Source organism: Sminthopsis crassicaudata, chromosome 4, assembly GCF_048593235.1.
Source record: "Sminthopsis crassicaudata isolate SCR6 chromosome 4, ASM4859323v1, whole genome shotgun sequence".
NCBI lineage: Eukaryota > Metazoa > Chordata > Mammalia > Dasyuromorphia > Dasyuridae > Sminthopsis > Sminthopsis crassicaudata.
In genome coordinates this window covers 76,437,867-76,457,699 of record NC_133620.1, presented here as the reverse complement: position 1 = coordinate 76,457,699, position 19,833 = coordinate 76,437,867, and positions in this window count along the sequence as shown.

Here is a 19,833-nt window from a genome sequence, read left to right as displayed (position 1 = left end):
TTTAAAATTTTATTGATGGGACATTCACTGGGTTTTTTTTAATACTGGCAGTTTGATTTTCTTTTTTTAAATCAAGTTAATCAATAGTTTATTTTTTCATAAATGTAGCAGATACCTTCATTTATTACTTTAATGTTTTTCCTTTCAAATTTATTAATCCTTCTTTGATTTTATGATTTCCATTTTTATGTTTAATTCAGAATTTTATTTTTTCCTACTTTTTAATTGCATGCTTGATTCATTGACATGCTTTTTCTATTGATGTACACGTTTAGAAACATAAGTTTTCTCCTAAGTAATACTTGGGCTTTAATCAAAAAAATTTATCATTTTTTTTTCATTGTTGTCATCTTTCATGAAATTATTGATTGTTCTTTAAATCACTCATGCTCTTTAGCATTTGGTTGTTTAGTTTTCAATTATTTTCAACTTAAGCTTTTAAGACCTCTTATTGAGTATAATTTTTATTGTATTATGTTCCAAAAAGAGTCCATTTAATATTTTTGCTTTTCTTCATTTATTTGTAAAGCTTTTGTGCTCTGTTATGTGGTCAAAGTTTGTGAAAGTTAGAAGTACTGCTGATAAAGAGTATAATTCTTTCTATTTCTGCATTGTTTTCTATAATGGTCTTTCATATCTAACTTTTCTAATATAGTTTTACTACCAACTTTCTTCTTTAATTTTTCTAACTTTTAAGAATTTGAATTCTATGATATCTATGGTGCCCTTTAGCAAGATGTTTTCTTGCTAATCTCTTTTAATTAAGTGCTTTTGCTCTGTTTGAGAAAGTGATTGTTACCCCTATTCTTTTAACTTAATTTTTTGTATGTCTGTCTCAAATGTGATTCTTGGAAAAAAAAATGCTGTTGGGTGCTGGTTTTAATCCATTGTTATTTGCTTCTGCTTTATGGTTGAATTCATCCTGTTCACATTCACAGTAATATTTCCTAACTGTGCATTTCTCTCCATCATATTCTCTTCTGTTCATCTTCCTTTTTTATGATATCTCTTCTGTAAAGTGTGTTTTGTTTCTAATAACTTCTTTTATCTTTCCCCCTTTCAATTATCCTTTCTCTGATTCATCTTATACCCTTATCCTCCTACTTCTTTATTGGGCAAGATATACCTAATGACTAAATGTGTGTATTTATGTGTATATGAATACATACATATTTATGTAAGTGTATATGTGTGCATGCATATTGTCTGCACTAATAATGAAAAGCTCTTGGGCATTATATGCATCATCTATTTGTTACATATCTCTCTGATCAGAATTCATTTGATCCATCACTTTTATCTTCAGTAAGGTCCTCTTTGTAGCAAGGAACTCAGAATTTCAAATCACCATTTAAAATTCTGTTTTCAAGGACCTTGTACAGTTTTATATATTATTCAGCAATTCAGTGATGCCCTCAATTTCTTTTTCCTTATTCTTCCTCCCTAGATTTTAGGTACAGATATGAGATAACTTAGTATAATAGTTAACTTTTATACAGTGATTATCAGGCATTGTGCTAAACACTTTACAGTTATCTCATTTGATTCTCAACACTGTTGATACTCAACATTCAACACTCAGGATTAATATTGCCCTCATTTAACAGAAAAGGAAACTGGAGAAAACAAAGTTTAACTGACTTACCCAAACTCACACAATCAATAAGTGTCTGAGGCTGGATTTGAACTCAGGGTTACCTGATTAATCTGGTTACTTCATCATCAAGCTGCTCTGCTCTTCAGGAGACAACTATATGTTCATAAGTATTAATGTTTAATTATCATATTCCCATATAATATGCAAAGATTTACATAAGGATTACTAAATTTGGACATACTCAAATTATTAATATAATTGGCAGTGATGACACAATAGAGAAAATACTGAACTTGAAATCATGAATCCTACTCATGGCATTTTCTTGTTATGTAACCACAGAAAAGTGTCAAATTTTTAAGATTTTAAGTTAAAAATGAATTATACTTATGAAATTTAATAAAGTTTATAATAAAGATAAACTTCAATTTGTACAGGATGCCATGTGTATTTGAATATAATCAATGATTTTAACTGACAGTACTCAAAAGACTAGAATATGCAGTATTTAATTATAAGTTTTCAGTTGCTTAATGATTTTTTAAACTGAAGCTTTGAAAAGTGTTCATATACTGATATAAACAGATAAGAAATATGGTATTATGTGGAATAAGAACTCATGAAATCTTCTCTCCATCAATCTGTATATACAAGTTGGAGATAAAAGAAAAATGATGGATTTCTCCATCTGTAAATTTGGCCCTGCAACATCTCTGCTGTTATGTAACAGTTATACAGCCAGGAAACTGAGAAAATCATGGCAGGGCAGTGTACCAGCATGTGCTTGAAGAAAAGATAAATGAAATCAGTTTCTTCTTTTAGAAGGAATTTGAGGCAAAGAATAAAGCAGTTGAAAAGTGAATTCTCCAGTGGGAGAAGACTGAGACAGATTTAAGGCTTAGCCTTCCAGGAAAACATTATCAAAGGGGAAAGAGTCAGAAAGTGAACAATTGGAGATTACATTTTTTTTTTATGTGCAGATCCGAATTTTATTATTGTTGTTGCAAAGGAAGGATTGCATTTACATGGTAAAAATAATCTGGGAAGAGAAACAAAACAAAACAAAATAAAACAAAACAAAAAACAATGTTCACAGTTTACTCTCATTTCCCAGTGATCCTTTTCTGGATGTAGCTGATTCTGTCCATAATTTATCAATTGGAATTGGATTAACTCTTCTCTATGTTGAAGATATCCACTTCCATCAGAATACATCCTCATACAGGATCATTGTTGAAGTGTACAGTGATCTTCTGGTTCTGCTCATTTCACTCAACATCAGTTGATGCAAGTCTCTCCAAGCCTCTCTGTATTCCTCCAGCTGGTCATTTCTTACAGAACAATAATATTTCATAATATTCATATACCATAATTTGCCCAACCATTCTCCAATTGATGGACATCCATTTATTTTCCTGTTTCTAGCCACTACAAAAAGGGCTGCCACAAACATTTTGGCACATACAGGTCCCTTTCCCTTCTTTAGTATTTCCTTGGGATATAAGCCCAGTAGTAGCACTGCTGGGTCAAACGGTATGCACATTTTGATAACTTTTTGGGCATAATTCCAGATTGCTCTCCAGAATGGTTGGATTCTTTCACAACTCCACCAACAATGCATCAGTGTCCAAGTTTTCCCACAGCCCCTCCAATATTCATCGTTATTAGTTCCTGTCATCTTAGCCAATCTGACAGGTGTGTAATGATATCTCAGAGTTGTCTTAATTTGCATTTCTCTGATCAATAGTGATTTGGAACACTCTTTCATATGAGTGGAAATAGTTTTAATTTCATCATCTGAAAATTGTTTGTTCATATCCTTTGACCATTTATCAATTGGAGAATGGCTTGATTTCTTATAAATTAAAGTCAATTCTCTGTATATTTTGGAGATGAGACCTTTATCAGAACCTTTAACTGTAAAAAAATTTTCCCAATTTGTTACTTCCCTTCTAATCTTGTTTGCATTAGTTTTGTTTGTGCAGAAACTTTTTAATTTGGTGTAATCAAAATGTTCTATTTTGTGATCAATAATGGTCTCTAGTTCTCCCTTGGACACAAACTCCTTCCTCCTCCACAAGTCTGAGAGGTAAACCATCCCATGTTCCTCCAATTTATTTATGATTTCGTTCTTTATGCCTAAATCTTGGACACATTTTGATCTTATCTTAGAATGTGGTGTTAAATGTGGGTCCATGCCTAGTTTCTGCCATACTAATTTCCAGTTTTCCCAGCAGTTTTTGTCAAATAATGAATTCTTATCCCAAAAGTTGGGATCTTTGGGTTTGTCAAACACTAGATTGCTATTTTATTCACTATCTTACCCTGTGAACCTAACCTATGCCATTGATCAACTGGTCTATTTCTTAGCCAAAGCCAAATGGTTTTGGTGACTGTTGCTTTATAATACAGTTCTAGATCAGGTACAGCTACACCACCTTCATTTAATTTTTTTCATTACTTCCCTTGAAATTCTCTACCTTTTGTTGCTCCATATGAATTCTGTTGTTATTTTTTCTAAGTCATTAAAATAGTTTCTTGGGAGTCTGATTGGTATAGCACTAAATAAATAGATTAGTTTAGGGAGTATTGGCATCTTAATTATATTCGCTTGGCCTATCCAAGAGCACTGAATGTCTTTCCAATTATTTAAATCTGACTTTATTTTTGTGGCAAGTGTTTCGTAATTTTGCTCATATAATTCCTGACTCTCCTTTAGTAGATATATTCCCAAATATTTTATACTATCGACCATTATTTTGAATGGAATTTCTCTTTGTATCTCTTGCTGTTGGATTGTGTTGGTAATGTATAAAAATGCTGAGGATTTATGTGGATTTATTTTGTATCCTGCAACTTTGCTAAAATTCTGAATTATTTCTAATAGCTTTTTAGCAGAGTCTTTGGGGTTCTCTAAGTATTCCATCATGTCATCTGCGATTATAAATTTAAAAAGACTAAAATTGTGAAAAATCTCAGAATGAAGAAAACTCAAATAAAAAAGAATTCAAGCAGGTAAACCAATTGAGATGATATTAACGAAATAAAAGCATATAGCTTCTAATCCTCCAAAGATCTCTGAACAAGTATTGTAAGGGAAAAAAAAAAAGAAAAGAAATAAAATGAGTCAATACTTAATGACATATTTGTGAATTGCCAAGAAATCATACAACAGAATAACATATTTCCAAATAGTTCCCTTGGTAAAAAGGAATTTTACATATATGTGTGTGCATATCCATATATATTACATATAACATATAAACATATCATGTATACACATGTGCATACATGTAAAAACAGTTGTTTTAAATATCAATGTAATCCTGGTTACACAGTATCATTATGATTATGATTGGCTAGAAACTAATTCCCTAGAAGAGCATGGCAATTAAAATCACTTGTTCTAATGTTGGCTTTAGCTTTCAGCTTTCAATAATGATTACAATTGTAATTCTACAGTGTGAACAATTTTTTCCTTTTTTAAAAAGAAAAATAACTTTAAACATTGTGATATTATTTCCTCACACAATTCTGAGGATAATTGGGAAACTTGTAGGCAAGTCACATTTCTCTGAGAAGAGAGAGTCAAAGTTATATTAATAAAATAACTGTTGAAAATTAAAAGTATTCTTACCATTTTTTAATTAAAAAATTTTCTATGCAACTAAATATCAAGGCTAGTGAATTCATAATGGTACAATTTTGTCAGGGAATTAGAAATAAGGCCACAACCAACCACAACCATTTATTTCTTTTCTCAACATAATCAATCCTCAAAGAAACAGAAATGATGCCATCTCTTTCATTGGCAGGATTAGTGGATATTTCACAATATTTGGTCTGATTATATCAATATCTCAGGATAACTCTTCCATTATACTGTCAACAGTTGTCAATACATAAAAATAAACCAAAATACCCTTTCCTCTGTAATGTCTATTGGACCTTTATTTTGAAATATCCAGAAGGAAATTATAGATATGAAATTGGAGATTAGCAGAAGTTGGAGAATGATAAGTATATTTTTGAAGTTCAACATATAAAATATATAAAAGCATGGGAATTGCTTCACCAAGTCAAGAACTATAGAGAGAAATAAGACGAACTCCTGGGATAGCACCCTGTGGGATATCTCTAGTTATATATCAGATAAGGACCCAGCAAAGAAAACAGAAAAACAGTAGTCTGAAATGCTCATCAGAGGAGAACCAAAAGAGAATTATGTGATATTTTGGAAATTTAGAGAGAAGGGTCCTCTCCTTGATTGGACAAGAGGGTGACCAACAGCACCAAAGGCTGTGAAGAGATAAGGAAAAATGAGAATAGTCTCATGGATTTATTAGTTAAAAAATAATTAGTAACTTTGAAAAAAGAAATGTCAGGGGGTGGAGCCAAGATGGCGGAGAAGAAACACACAACTCTGTGAACGTCCTTACTCCCTCACAACCAATTAGATAAATCAGCCTCAGAAATAGCGCTGAACTGATAGATACCACAAGGACTGGAAGCATGACTTACCAGCTGAAGAGAATCTGGAGTTTCAACAGAAAAGGTCAGTTACCAAGGGGAGTAAGAAGAGAGGCCAGCACAGACGGCTGGGTGCTAGCATACTGTGCCGATTGAGCTGGGAAGGGCGCTGGGATCAGAGAAGCCACTGAGATAAAGGAATCTGGCACAGGCTGTTAGCTCTTCTATGCTTATAATATAGCAGTTCAGAAGGGAAATCTAAACACTTTAAAAATTCAGATAGATTAGATTTTCCCCGGATCCTGGGGGTGACTCAGCAGATCTTGGCACCAGGGGGTGTGGCCTCAGCCCCCACTTAAGACTAGTTAAGAGATTGACAAGTGGGCGGATACGGCCCAAGGCAACACACACTGCCTAGCTTAGCTGGAGGGGGTGGAACTCAGGTGTGGAACTCACCTCTGGAAGTCCCAGAGAAGCAGAACCTTTGAACTAGGGGCCACGGTTTCTGGCAGACACTTCCAGTTTGAGCGCAGGGGCTTTTCAGGTCACCTGCTGCAGACATCCAAGCCCCACCAGGAAGCATAGGTTGGGCTTTGTGCCTTCTTTACTTCAATCTCAAAAGTCAGGGAAGCCTTTAGAAAGTTAGATGCTATACCACTTGGTGCATATATGTTTAGTATTGATATGGCTTCATTATTTATGCTGCCTTTCAGCAGGATATAGTTTCCTTCCTTATCTTTTTTTAACGAGATCTACTTCTGCTTTTGCTTGATCTGAGATAAGGATAGCTACCCCTGCTTTTTTGGCTTTATCTGAAGCATAATAGGCTCTGTTCCAACCTTTTACCTTTACTCTGTATGTATCTCCCTGCTTTAAGTGTGTTTCCTGTAGACAACATATTGTAGGGTTCTGCTTTTTGATCCAATCTGCTATCCGTCTCCGTTTGATGGGATCATTCATCCCATTTACATTTACAGTTAAAATTACTAATTCTGTATTTCCTGCCATCATATTATCCCCAGATTATGCTTTTTCCCTTGACCCCCCTTATCCCCCTCCCTGATAGTTAATTTACAGACCCCCCTTGTGACGCGCAACCCTCCCTTTTTTTTTTTTAGTATCCCTCCCCCTCCCTCCAAGTTCCTTCACTTATTCTCCTTTTCCTTTTCCCTTTTTCTCTCCCCCCTTTTAATGATGTGAGAGAAAATTCTCTGAAAAACAAATATGTTAATTATTTACTCTTTGAGCCTCTCCTGATGAGAGTAAGATTCACACAATGATTCTCCCCCTCACTAAGTTCCCTCAGATATGTGTATTTTCTATGCCTCTTCCTGGGATGTAGTTTCCCTCTTTTTATCGTTCCTTCCCCTTTTTCTGAAACGACCTCCTTCCCTTTACTACACCCCCCTTTTTTTTCTTTTATATCAGTAAAATCAAATTATCCTTGAGTACTTTTTATATACCCACAACAGAGTTACAGTTCTCAAGAGTTCTGTGTACCTTTTTCTGTGTCACTTCAGTCTTGTGGATGTAGATCAAATTTTTTGTTTAAGTCTGTTTTTTTTTTCTTAGAAACATATAGAATTCCTCTATTTCATTGAATGACCATCTTCTTCCATGGAAAAAGATGCTAAACTTAGCTGGGTAGTTCATTCTTGGTTGCAGTCCTTGATCTTTTGCCTTACGGAATATCAGGTTCCAGGCCCTTGCTATCTTTTAATGTGGAGGCAGCCAGATCTTGGGTGACCCTTATTGTGGCACCTTGGTATTTAAATTGTTTTTTTTCTAGCTGCTTGCAGGATTTTCTCCTTTGTGTGGTGATTCTGCAGCTTAGCCACAATATTCCGTGGTGTTCTTTTTTTAGGGTCTATTTCAGAAGGAGTTCGATGAATTCTTTCCACATCTACTTTCCCTTCTGTTTCTATTATCTCTGGACAGTTCTCTTTGATAATTTCCTGTAAAATAGAATCTAGGCTCTTTTTTTGGTCATAGTTTTCTGGAAGTCCAATAATCCGCAAATTATCTCTCCTAGATCTATTTTCCAGGTCTATAGATTTTCCCAGTAAGTATTTGACGTTGTTCTCCAGCTTCTCATTTTTTTTTGTTTTGTTTGACTGATTCTTGGGTTCTCTGTGAGTCATTCATTTCTATTTGTTCCATCCTGACTTTTAAGGAGTTATTTTCTTCTTTCACAGTTTTTAGTTCTTTTTGTAAATGCCCAATTTCTTTTTTAATTGAATTATTTTGCTCTATTGAATTTTTTTCCATTTCCCTAATTTTTTTTGAGAATTATTTTCTTTTTCCAATTCAGAAATTCTATTTTCTTGAGACTTTTTTATCTTTTCCAATTCACAAATCCTACTTTCCTGTGTTTTTTTTAACCTTTTCTAATTCACAAATTTTGTTTCCCTGCATCTCCTATGAATTCTTTATTTTTTTCCAACTCCAATTTCTGTCTGTCCCTAGGGTAGGAAATTATTTATTTACTTCTTTATCAGCTTCCTCCCAGACTGGATGGATGCAGCGGCTCCTGAGCCTGAGCTAAGATAGAGCTCTGGGAGAGAGTTCCCCACACCCTCCCTGGAAGTGCCTCAGAGGTGATTGGCACTGCTGTGCCCCGAGGGTGCTGAACAGTTAAGGCAGCACAAAGCCCAGCCTATGCGTCCCGGTGGGATGTCTGCAGCAGGTGATGTGAAAAGCCCTGCGCTCAAACTGGAAGTGTCTGCCAGAAAACGCAGTCCCTAGTTCAAAGGTTCCACTTCTCTGGGACTTCCTGCAGCTGAGTTCCACTCCCTCCAGCTAAACTAGGCAGTGTGTGTTGCCTTGTGCCGTATCTGCCCACTTGTCAATCTCTTAACTATTCTCAGGTGGTAGCTGAGGCTACACCCCCTGGTATTGAGATCTGCTGAGTCACCTCCAGGATTGGGGAAAATATGAGTTTTTAAGGTATTTTAGCTTTCTCTTCTGAACTGCTAAATAATTAGCAGAGAAGAGCTAATAGTCTATGCTAGATTCCTTTATCTCAGTGGCTTCTCTGATCCCAGAGCCCTTCCCAGCGCGATCGGCAGATTATGCTAGCACCCAGCCCTCTGTGCTGGCCTCTCTTCTTCCTCCCCTGGGGACTGACCTTTTCTGTTGAAACTCCAGATTCTCTTCAGCTGGTAAGTCCTGCTTCCAGTCCTTGTGGTATCTATCAGTCCTGGTCTTATTCTGAGGCTGATTTATCTAATTGGTTGTGAGGGAGTGAGGACGTTCACAGAGTCTTTTGTTTCTTCTCCGCCATCTTGGCTCCACCCCCTCAAGTGGTATAGCATCTAACTTTCTAAAGGAAAAGTTAAGAGAATTGCAAGAAATAGACAGTAAAATTATAATAGTGGGAGATCTCAACCTTGCACTCTCAGATTTAGACAAATCAAACCACAAAACAAACAAGAAAGAAATTTAAAAAGTAAATAGTCAGGGGTAAATAGACCAAAAAGTAATTGGAAAATGAACAATCTCATCTTAAAGAATGACTGGGTGAAACAGCAAATTATAGAAACAATTAACAATTTCATCAAAGATAATGACAATGATGAGACATCATACCAAAATCTTTGGGATGCAGCTAAAGCAGTAATAAGGGGAAATTTTATATCTTTAGAGGCTTATTTGAAGAAAATAGAGAAAGAGAAGATTAACGAATTGGGCTTACAACTTAAAAGGCTAGGAAAAGACCAAATTATAAACCCCCAACCAAAAATTAAACTTGAAATACAAAAATTAAAAGGAGAAATCAATAATATTGAAAGTAAAAAAACTATTGAATTAATCAACTCCCCAGGAAAAAATCCCCAGGGCCAGATGGATTCACATGTGAATTCTACCAAACATTTAAAGAACAATTAGCCCCAATGCTATATAAACTATTTGAAAAAATAGGGGATGAAGGAGTCCTAACAAACTCCTTTTATGACACAGACATGGTACTGATACCTAAACCAGGTAGATTGAAAACTGAGAAAGAAAATTATAGACCAATCTCCTTAATGAATATGGATGCTAAAATCTTAAATAAGATATTAGCAAAAAGACTTCAGAAAATCATCTCCAGGATATTACACTATGATCAAGTAGGATTTATTCCAGGAATGCAGGGCTGGTTTAATATTAGGAAAACTATTAATATAATTGACCATATTAATAATCAAATTAATAAGAACCATATGATCATCTCAATAGATGCAGAAAAAGCATTTGACAAAATCCAACATCCATTCCTACTAAAAACTCTTGAAAGCATAGGAATAAATGGACTATTCCTTAGAATAATGAGGAGCATATATTTAAGACCTTCAGTAAGCATAATATGCAATAGAAATAAACTGCAATCTTTCCCAGTAAGATCAGGAGTGAAACAAGGTTGCCCACTATCACCATTACTATTCAATATAGTACTAGAAACGCTAGCCTCGGCAATAAGAGCCGAGAAAGAGATTCAAGGAATTAGAGTAGGAAATGAGGAAATTAAACTATCACTTTTTGCAGATGACATGATGGTATATATAGAGAACCCCAAAGACTCTGCTAAAAAGCTACTAGAAATAATTCAAAATTTCAGCAAAGTTGCAGGATACAAAATAAATCCACATAAATCCTCGGCATTTTTATATATCACTAACAAAATGCAACAGCAAGAGATACAAAGAGAAATTCCATTCCAAACAAATGTTGAGAGTATAAAGTATTTGGGAATCCATCTACCAAAGAAAAGTCAGGAATTATATGAGAAAAATTACAAAACACTTGCCACAAAAATAAAGTCAGATTTAAATAATTGGAAAGACATTCAGTGCTCTTGGATAGGCCGAGCGAATATAATAAAGATGACAATACTCCCCAAACTAATCTATTTATTTAGTGCTATACCAATCAGACTCCCAAGAAACTATTTCAATGACCTAGAAAAAATAACAACAAAATTCATATGGAAGAATAAAAGGTCGAGAATTGCAAGGGAACTAATGAAAAAAAAATCTCAGAGGAAGGTGGTCTAAGTGTACCTGATCTAATGCTATACTATATAGCAGCAGTCACCAAAACCATTTGGTATTGGCTAAGAAATAGACCAGTAGATCAGTGGAACAAATTAGATACAAAGGCAAAAAAGGGTACATCCATAGCAACCTAATCTTTGACAAACCCAAAGATACCAACATTAGGGACAAAAATTCATTATTCGGAAAAAACTGTTGGGAAAACTGGAAATTAGTATGGCAGAAATTAGATATGGATCCACACTTAACAACATATACCAAGATAAGATCAAAATGGGTCCATGATTTAGGCATAAAGAGGGAGATAATAAATAGATTAGAGGAACAGAGGATAATCTACCTCTCAGACTTGTGGAGGAGGAAGGAATTTATGACCAGAGGAGAACTAGAGATCATTATTGATCGCAAAATAGAAGATTTCGATTACATCAAACTAAAATGTTTCTGTACAAATAATACTAATGCAAACAAGATTAGAAGGGAAGTAACAAATTGGGAAAATATTTTTAAAAACAAAGGTTCTGACAAAGGTCTCATTTCCAAAATATATAGAGAACTGACACTAATTTATAAGAAACGGAACCATTCTCCAATTGATAAATGGTCAAAGGATATGAACAGACAATTCTCAGAGGAAGAAATTGAAACTATATCCACTCACATGAAAGAATGTTCCAAATCACTATTGATCAGAGAAATGCAAATTAATCAACTCTGAGATACCACTACACACCTGTCAGATTGGCTAAGTTGACAGGAACAAATAATGATGAATGTTGGAGGGGATGTGGGAAAACTGGGACACTAATACATTGCTGGTGGAGTTGCGAAAGAATCCAGCCATTCTGGAGAGCAATCTGGAATTATGCCCAAAAAGTTATCAAACTGTGCATATCCTTTGACCCAGCAGCGCTACTACTGGGCTTATATCCCAAAGAAATACTAAAGAGCGGAAAGAGACATATATGTGCCAAAATGTTTGTGGCAGCTCTTTTTGTAGTAGCTAGAAATTGGAAGATGAATGGATGTCCATCAGTTGGAGAATGGTTGGGTAAATTATGGTATATGAAGGTTATGGAATATTATTGCTCTGTAAGAAATGACCAGCAGGAGGAATACAGAGAGGCCTGGAGAGACTTAAATCAACTGATGCTGAGTGAAATGAGCAGAACCAGAAGATCACTGTACACTTCAACAACAATACTGTATGAGGATGTATTCTGATGGAAGTGGAAATCTTCAACATAAAGAAAAACCAACACACTTCCAGTTGATCAATGATGGACAGAGGTAGCTACACCCAGAGAAGAAACACTGGGAAGTGAATGCAAATTGTTAGCACTAATATCTGTCTGCCCAGGTTACATGTACCTTCGGAATCTAATGCTTATTGTGCAACAAGAAACTGATATTCACATATATGTATTGTATCTAGACTATATTGTAACACATGTAAAATGTATGGGATTGCCTGTCATTGGGGGGAGGGAATAGACGGAGGGGGGATAAATTGGAAAAATGAATACAAGGGATAATATTATAAAATATATATATATATATATGTATATATATATATAATTAAAAATTATTAATAAAAAAAAAGATGAAGAAAATATTTATTAAAAAATTTAAAAGGAAAAAAAAAAAAAAAAAAAGTCAGGGAAGCCGCTAGAACACAACGCCCTCAAGACAAAGCAGAGCTAGTCACCTCTGAGGCACTTCCAGGGAGGGGGTGGGGAACTCTCTCCCAGAGCTCTATCTTAGCTCAGGCCCAAGATCCGCTGCATCCATCTGGTCTGGGAGGAAGCTGGTAAAGAAGTAAATAAATAATTTCCTACCCCAGGGACAGACCCCCAAAATTTTTTTAAATATGAACAAAAAAGCCAGGAAAACTATACATTCCTTCTACACAGAGAAAGAGTGGGTATCCAACCCCGAGGAAGTTAACAGCAGAGACTCAGCAGATAACAACCTAAAGGGGAACGATTCCTGCCCCCCCTCACATAACTCTCTCCTAGAAGAGACTATTAAAAAGTTAAGAGAATTTGAAGAAAAATGGGGAAAGGAAAGGGAAGCAATGATAGAGAATAACAACGTCCTGAAATTGGAGTTGGAAAAAATAAAGAATTCACAGGAGATGCAGGGAAACAAAATTTGTGAATTAGAAAAGCTTTAAAAATCACAGGAAAGTAGGATTTCTGAATTGGAAAAGATAAAAAAATCTCAAGAAAATAGAATTTCTGAATTGGAAAAAGAAAATAATTCTCAAAAAAAAATTAGGGAAATGGAAAAATATTCAATAGAGCAAAATAATTCATTTAAAAACGAAATTGGACATTTACAAAAAGAACTAAAAACTGTGAAAGAAGAAAATAACTCCTTAAAACTCAGGATGGAACAAATAGAAATGAATGATTCACAGAGAACCCAAGAATCAGTCAAACAAAACAAAAAAAAAAAAAAAAAAAAAAAATGAGAAGCTAGACAACAACGTCAAATACTTACTGGGAAAATCTATAGACCTGGAAAATAGATCTAGGAGAGATAATCTGTGGATCATTGGACTTCCCAAAAAGTATGACCAAAAAAAGAGCCTAGATTCTATTTTACAGGAAATTATCAAAGGGAACTGTCCAGAGATAATAGAAACAGAAGGGAAAGTAGATGTGGAAAGAATTCATCGAACTCCTTCTGAAATAGACCCTAATAAAAGAACACCATGAAATATAGTGGCTAAGCTGTAGAATTACCACACAAAGGAGAAAATCCTGCAAGCAGCTAGAAAAAAAACAATTTAAATACCAAGGTGCCACAATAAGGGTCACTCAAGATCTGGCTGGCTCCACATTAAAAGATAGAAGGGCCTGGAACCTGATGTTCCATAAGGCAAAAGATCAAGGACTGCAACCAAGAATGAACTACCCAGCTAAGTTTAGCATCTTTTTCCATGGAAGAAGATGGTCATTCAATGAAATTGAGGAATTCTATATGTTTCTAAGAAAAAAAACAGACTTAAACAAAAAATTTGATCTACATCCACAAGACTGAAGTGACACAGAAAAAGGTACTCAGAACTCTTGAGAACTGTAACTCTGTTGTGGGTATATAAAAAATACTCAAGGATAATTTGATTTTACTGATATAAAAGAAAAAAAGGGGGGTGTAGTAAAGGGAAGGAGGTCGTTTCAGAAAAAGGGGAAGGAATGATGAAAAGAGGGAAACTACATCCCATGAAGAGGTATAGAAAATACACCATATCTGAGGGAATTTAGTAAGGGGGAGAATCATTGTGTGAATTTTACTCTCATCAGGAGAGGCTCAAAGAGTAAATAATTAACATTTTTTTTTTCAGAGAATTTTCTCTCACCTCATTAAAAGGGGGGAGAGAAAAAGGGAAAAGGAAAAGGAGAATAAGTGAAGGGACTTGGAGGGAAGGGGGAGGGATACTAAAAAAAAAGGGAGGGTTGCACGTCACAAAGGGTCTGTAAATTAAATATTGGGGAGGGGGATCAGGGGCGTCAAAGGAAAAAGCATAATCTGGGGATAATATGATGGCAGGAAATACAAAATTAGTAATTTTATCTGTAAATGTGAATGGGATGAACGATCCCATCGAACGGAGACGGATAGCAGATTGGATCAAAAAGCAGAACCCTACAATATGTTGTCTGCAGGAAACACACTTAAAGCAGGGAGATACATACAGAGTAAAGGTAAAAGGTTGGAGCAGAATCTATTATGCTTCAGGTAAAGCCAAAAAAGCAGGGGTAGCTATCCTTCTCTCAGATCAAGCAAAAGCAGAAGTTAATCTAATTAAAAGAGATAAGGAAGGAAACTATATCCTGCTGAAAGGTAGCATAAATAATGAAGCCATATCAATACTAAACATGTATGCACCAAGTGGTATAGCATCTAACTTTCTAAAGGAAAAGTTAAGAGAGTTGCAAGAAGAAATATACAGTAAAACCATAATAGTGGGAGATCTCAACCTTGCACTCTCAGATTTAGACAAATCAAATCACAAAACAAACAAGAAAGAAATTAAAAAAGTAAATAGAACATTAGAAAAACTAGGTATGATAGACCTTTGGAGAAAACTGAATGGCAATAGAAAGGAATATACTTTCTTCTCAGAAGTTCATGGATCCTATACAAAAATTGACCATATATTAGGACATAAAGATCTCAAACTTAAATGTAGGAAGGCAGAAATAATAAATGCCTTCTTCTCAGACCTCAATGCAATAAAAGCTACATTCACTAAAAAGTTAGGGATAAATAGACCAAAAAGTAATTGGAAACTGAATAATCTCATCTTAAAGAATGACTGGGTGGAAAAACAAATTATAGAAACAATTAATAATTTCACCCAAGATAATGACAATGATGAGGCATCATACCAAAGTCTGTGGGATGCAGCTAAAGCAGTAATAAGGGGAAATTTTATATCTTTAGAGGCTTATTTGAAGAATATAGAGAAAGAGAATATTAACGAATTGGGCTTGCAACTTCAAAGGCTAGAAAAAGACCAAATTAAAAACCCCCAACCAAATATCAAACTTGAAATACAAAAATTAAAAGGAGAAATCAATAATATTGAAAGTAAAAAAAACTATTGAATTAATAAATAAAACCAAGAGTTGGTTTTATGAAAAAGCCAATAAAATAGATAAACCTTTGGTAAATCTGATCAGAAAAAAGAAAGAGGAAAATCAAATTGTTAGTCTTACAAATGAAAAGGGGGATCTTTCCATCAATGAAGAGGAAATTAGAGAAATAATAAGGAGTTACTTTGCCCAACGTTATTCCAATAAATTTGATAACTTAAGTGAAATGGATGACTTCGTCCAAAAATATAGGCTCCCTAGATTAACAGAGGAGGATATAAATTGCTTAAATAGTCCCATTTCAGAAAAAGAAATAGAACAAGCTTTTAATCAACTCCCCAGGAAAAAATCCCCAGGACCAGATGGATTCACATGTCAATTCTACCAAACATTTGAAGAACAAAGCCCCAATGTTATATAAACTATTTGAAAAAATAGGGAATGAAGGAGTCCTACCAAACTCCTTTTATGACACAGACATGGTACTGATACCTAAACCAGGTCGATTGAAAACTGAGAAAGAAAATTATAGACCAATTTCCTTAATGAATATTGATGCTAAAATCTTAAATAAGATATTAGCAAAAAGACTTCAGAAAATCATCTCCAGAATAATACACTATGACCAAGTAGGATTTATTCCAGGAATGCAGGGCTGGTTTAATATTAGGAAAACTATTAATATAATTGACCATGTTAATAATCAAAATAAGAAATATATGATCATCTCAATAGATGCAGAAAAAGCATTTGACAAAATCCAACATCCATTCCTACTAAAAACTCTTGAGAATATAGGAATAAATGGACTGTTCCTTAGAATAATCAGAAGCATATATTTAAGACCGTCAGTAAGTATAATATGCAATAGAAATAAACTACAACCTTTCCCAGTAAGATCAGGAGTGAAACAAGATTGCCCACTATCACCATTACTATTCAATGTAGTACTAGAAACGCTAGCCTCGGCAATAAGAGCCGAGAAAGAGATTCAAGGAATTAGAGTAGGAAATGAGGAAATCAAACTATCACTTTTTGCAGATGAAATGATGGTATACTTAGAGAACCCCAAAGACTCTGCTAAAAAGCTATTAGAAATAATTCAAAATTTCAGCAAAGTGGCAGGATACAAAATAAATCCACATAAATCCTCGGCATTTTTATATATCACTTACAAAATGCAACAGCAAGAGATACAAAGAGAAATTCCATTCCAAACAAATGTTGAGAGTATAAAGTATTTGGGAATCCATCTACCAAAGAAAAGTCAGGAATTATATGAGAAAAATTACAAAACACTTGCCACAAAAATAAAGTCAGATTTAAATAATTGGAAAGACATTCAGTGCTCTTGGATAGGCCAAGCGAATATAATAAAGATGACAATACTCCCCAAACTAATCTATTTATTTAGTGCTATACCAATTAGACTCCCAAGAAACTATTCAATGACCTAGAAAAAATAACAACAAAATTCATATATAAGAATAAAAGGTCGAGAATTGCAAGGGATCTAATGAAAAAAAAAACTCAGAGGAAGGTGGTCTAAGTGTACCTGATCTAAAGTTATATTATATAGCAGCAGTCACCAAAACCATTTGGTATTGGCTAAGAAATAGACCAGTAGATCAGTGGAACAAATTAGATACAAAGGACAAAAAAGGGTACATCTATAGCAATCTAATCTTTGACAAACCCAAAGATACCAACATTAGGGATAAAAATTCATTATTTGGAAAAAACTGTTGGTTAAACTGGCAATTAATATGGCAGAAATTAGATATGGATCCACACTTAACACCATATACCAAGATAAGATCAAAATGGGTCCATGATTTAGGCATAAAGAGGGAGATAATAAATAGATTAGAGGAACAGAGGATAGTCTACCTCTCAGACCTATGGAGGAGGAAGGAATTTATGACCAGAGGAGAACTAGAGATCATTATTGATCACAAAATAGAAGATTTCGATTACATCAAACTAAAAAGTTTCTGTACAAATAATACTAATGCAAACAAGATTAGAAGGGAAGTAACAAACTGGGAAAATATTTTTAAAAGCAAAGGTTCTGACAAAGGTCTCATTTCCAAAATATATAGAGAACTGACCCTAATTTATAAGAAACCGAACCATTCTCCAATTGATAAATGGTCAAAGGATATGAACAGACAATTCTCAGAGGAAGAAATTGAAACTATATCCACTCACATGAAAGAGTGTTCCAAATCACTACTGATTAGAGAAATGCAAATTAAGACAACTCTGAGATACCACTACACACCTTTCAGATTGGCTAAGATGACAGGACCAAATAATGATGAATGTTGGAGAGGATGTGGGAAAACTGGGACACTAATACATTGCTGGTGGAGTTGTGAAAGAATCCAGCCATTCTGGAGAGCAATTTGGAACTATTCCCAAAAAGTTATCAAACTGTGCATACCCTTTGACCCAGCAGTGCTACTACTGGGCTTATATCCCAAAGAAATACTAAAGAGTGGAAATAGACATATATGTGCCAAAATGTTTGTGGCAGCTCTTTTTGTTGTAGCTAGAAACTGGAAGATGAATGGATGTCCATCAGTTGGAGAATGGTTGGGTAAATTATGGTATATGAAAGTTATGGAATATTATTGCTGACCAGCAGGAGGAATACAGAGAGGCCTGGAGAGACTTAAATCAACTGATGCTGAGTGAAATGAACAGAACCAGAAGATCACTGTACAGTTCAACAACAATACTGTATGAGGATGTATTCTGATGGAAGTGGAAATCTTCAACATAAAGAAAAGCCAACTCACTTCCAGTTGATCAATGATGGACAGAGGTAGCTACACCCAGAGAAGAAACACTGGGAAATGAATGTAAATTGTTAGCACTAATATCTGTCTGCCCAGGTTACATGTACCTTCGGAATCTAATGCTTATTGTGCAACAAGAAAATGGTATTTACACACATGTATTGTTTCTAGGTTATATTGTAACACAAGTAAAATGTATGGGATTGCCTGTCATCGGGGGGAGGGAGTAGAGGGAGGGGGGATAATTTGGAAAAATGAATACAAGGGATAATATTATAAAAAATATATAATAAAAAATTATTAAAAAAAAAAGAAAGAAAATACAGTGGGGTGATGAGGACAGAAGCCAGATTCTAAGGAGTTAAAGAAGAGAATGAAAGGAGACAAAGTATTGATCAAATAAATAATTTTATATTTGACCCTACATGGAGTAAGAGGTAACTGTTTTATTTCATATAGGTTTAATATGGTCAGATTTGTGCTTTATAAATGTTAATTTAATAGGTAAGTGGTAAGTGTCTTAAGACAGGGAGATCATTCAGGAATTCCACAGTAGTGACAGTTTCAAAGGACAGAAAAGGGATGAGGCATGTTTGTAAAAATCTACTCAACAAGACTTGATAATAAATTGGATATGAATTATGAGACAGAGTGAAGAATTGACGGTGATACTTTGGTTGAGAGCTTGCGTGATTAAGAGAATGGCAATGCTGTGAACTTCAGTCCTTAATTTGGTAGCAAAATCAGGATTATTACTTGATTAGCCATGTTTTGTTCAGTGGGCAGAAAAAATATTCCACACTTTAAGGCAAGAAGACCATTCAGGAATTTCACTAGAAGGTTTGCACTAGGTAGCAGTATTAAAGGAAATAAAGGTATACTAAACAGGATTTGATGGTTAATTGGACATATTATGAGAGAGCAAGAGAAGTAGAGGATGATAGTTTAGTAAGAAAAAGTCATGAGTAATGACAGACTAAGCATGTCATATGTAAATTAAGATTAAATAATTTAATTGGGAAGCAATAGAATATAAGGGTGAAATTGGGAGATTGTGTAACAAAAAAACAGATTTTGCCTCTTCTAGGAGAAGATGGAATTTTTTTGTTTTGTTTTGTTTTTTTTTGTTTTGTTTTGTTTGTTTGTTTATTTTCCCCATTCCGTTCCCCACTTATCCATAAAAAAAAAAAAAGACTGGTTACAAAGGCGAATGAATGAAAATTTTAAGGCATATTGAAGTGTCAGAAATAAATGCCATGCTCTCTGAAGAACTGTCTGGACACTCAAAGTAATGCCATATGGAATTTAGAAGTTGTTGC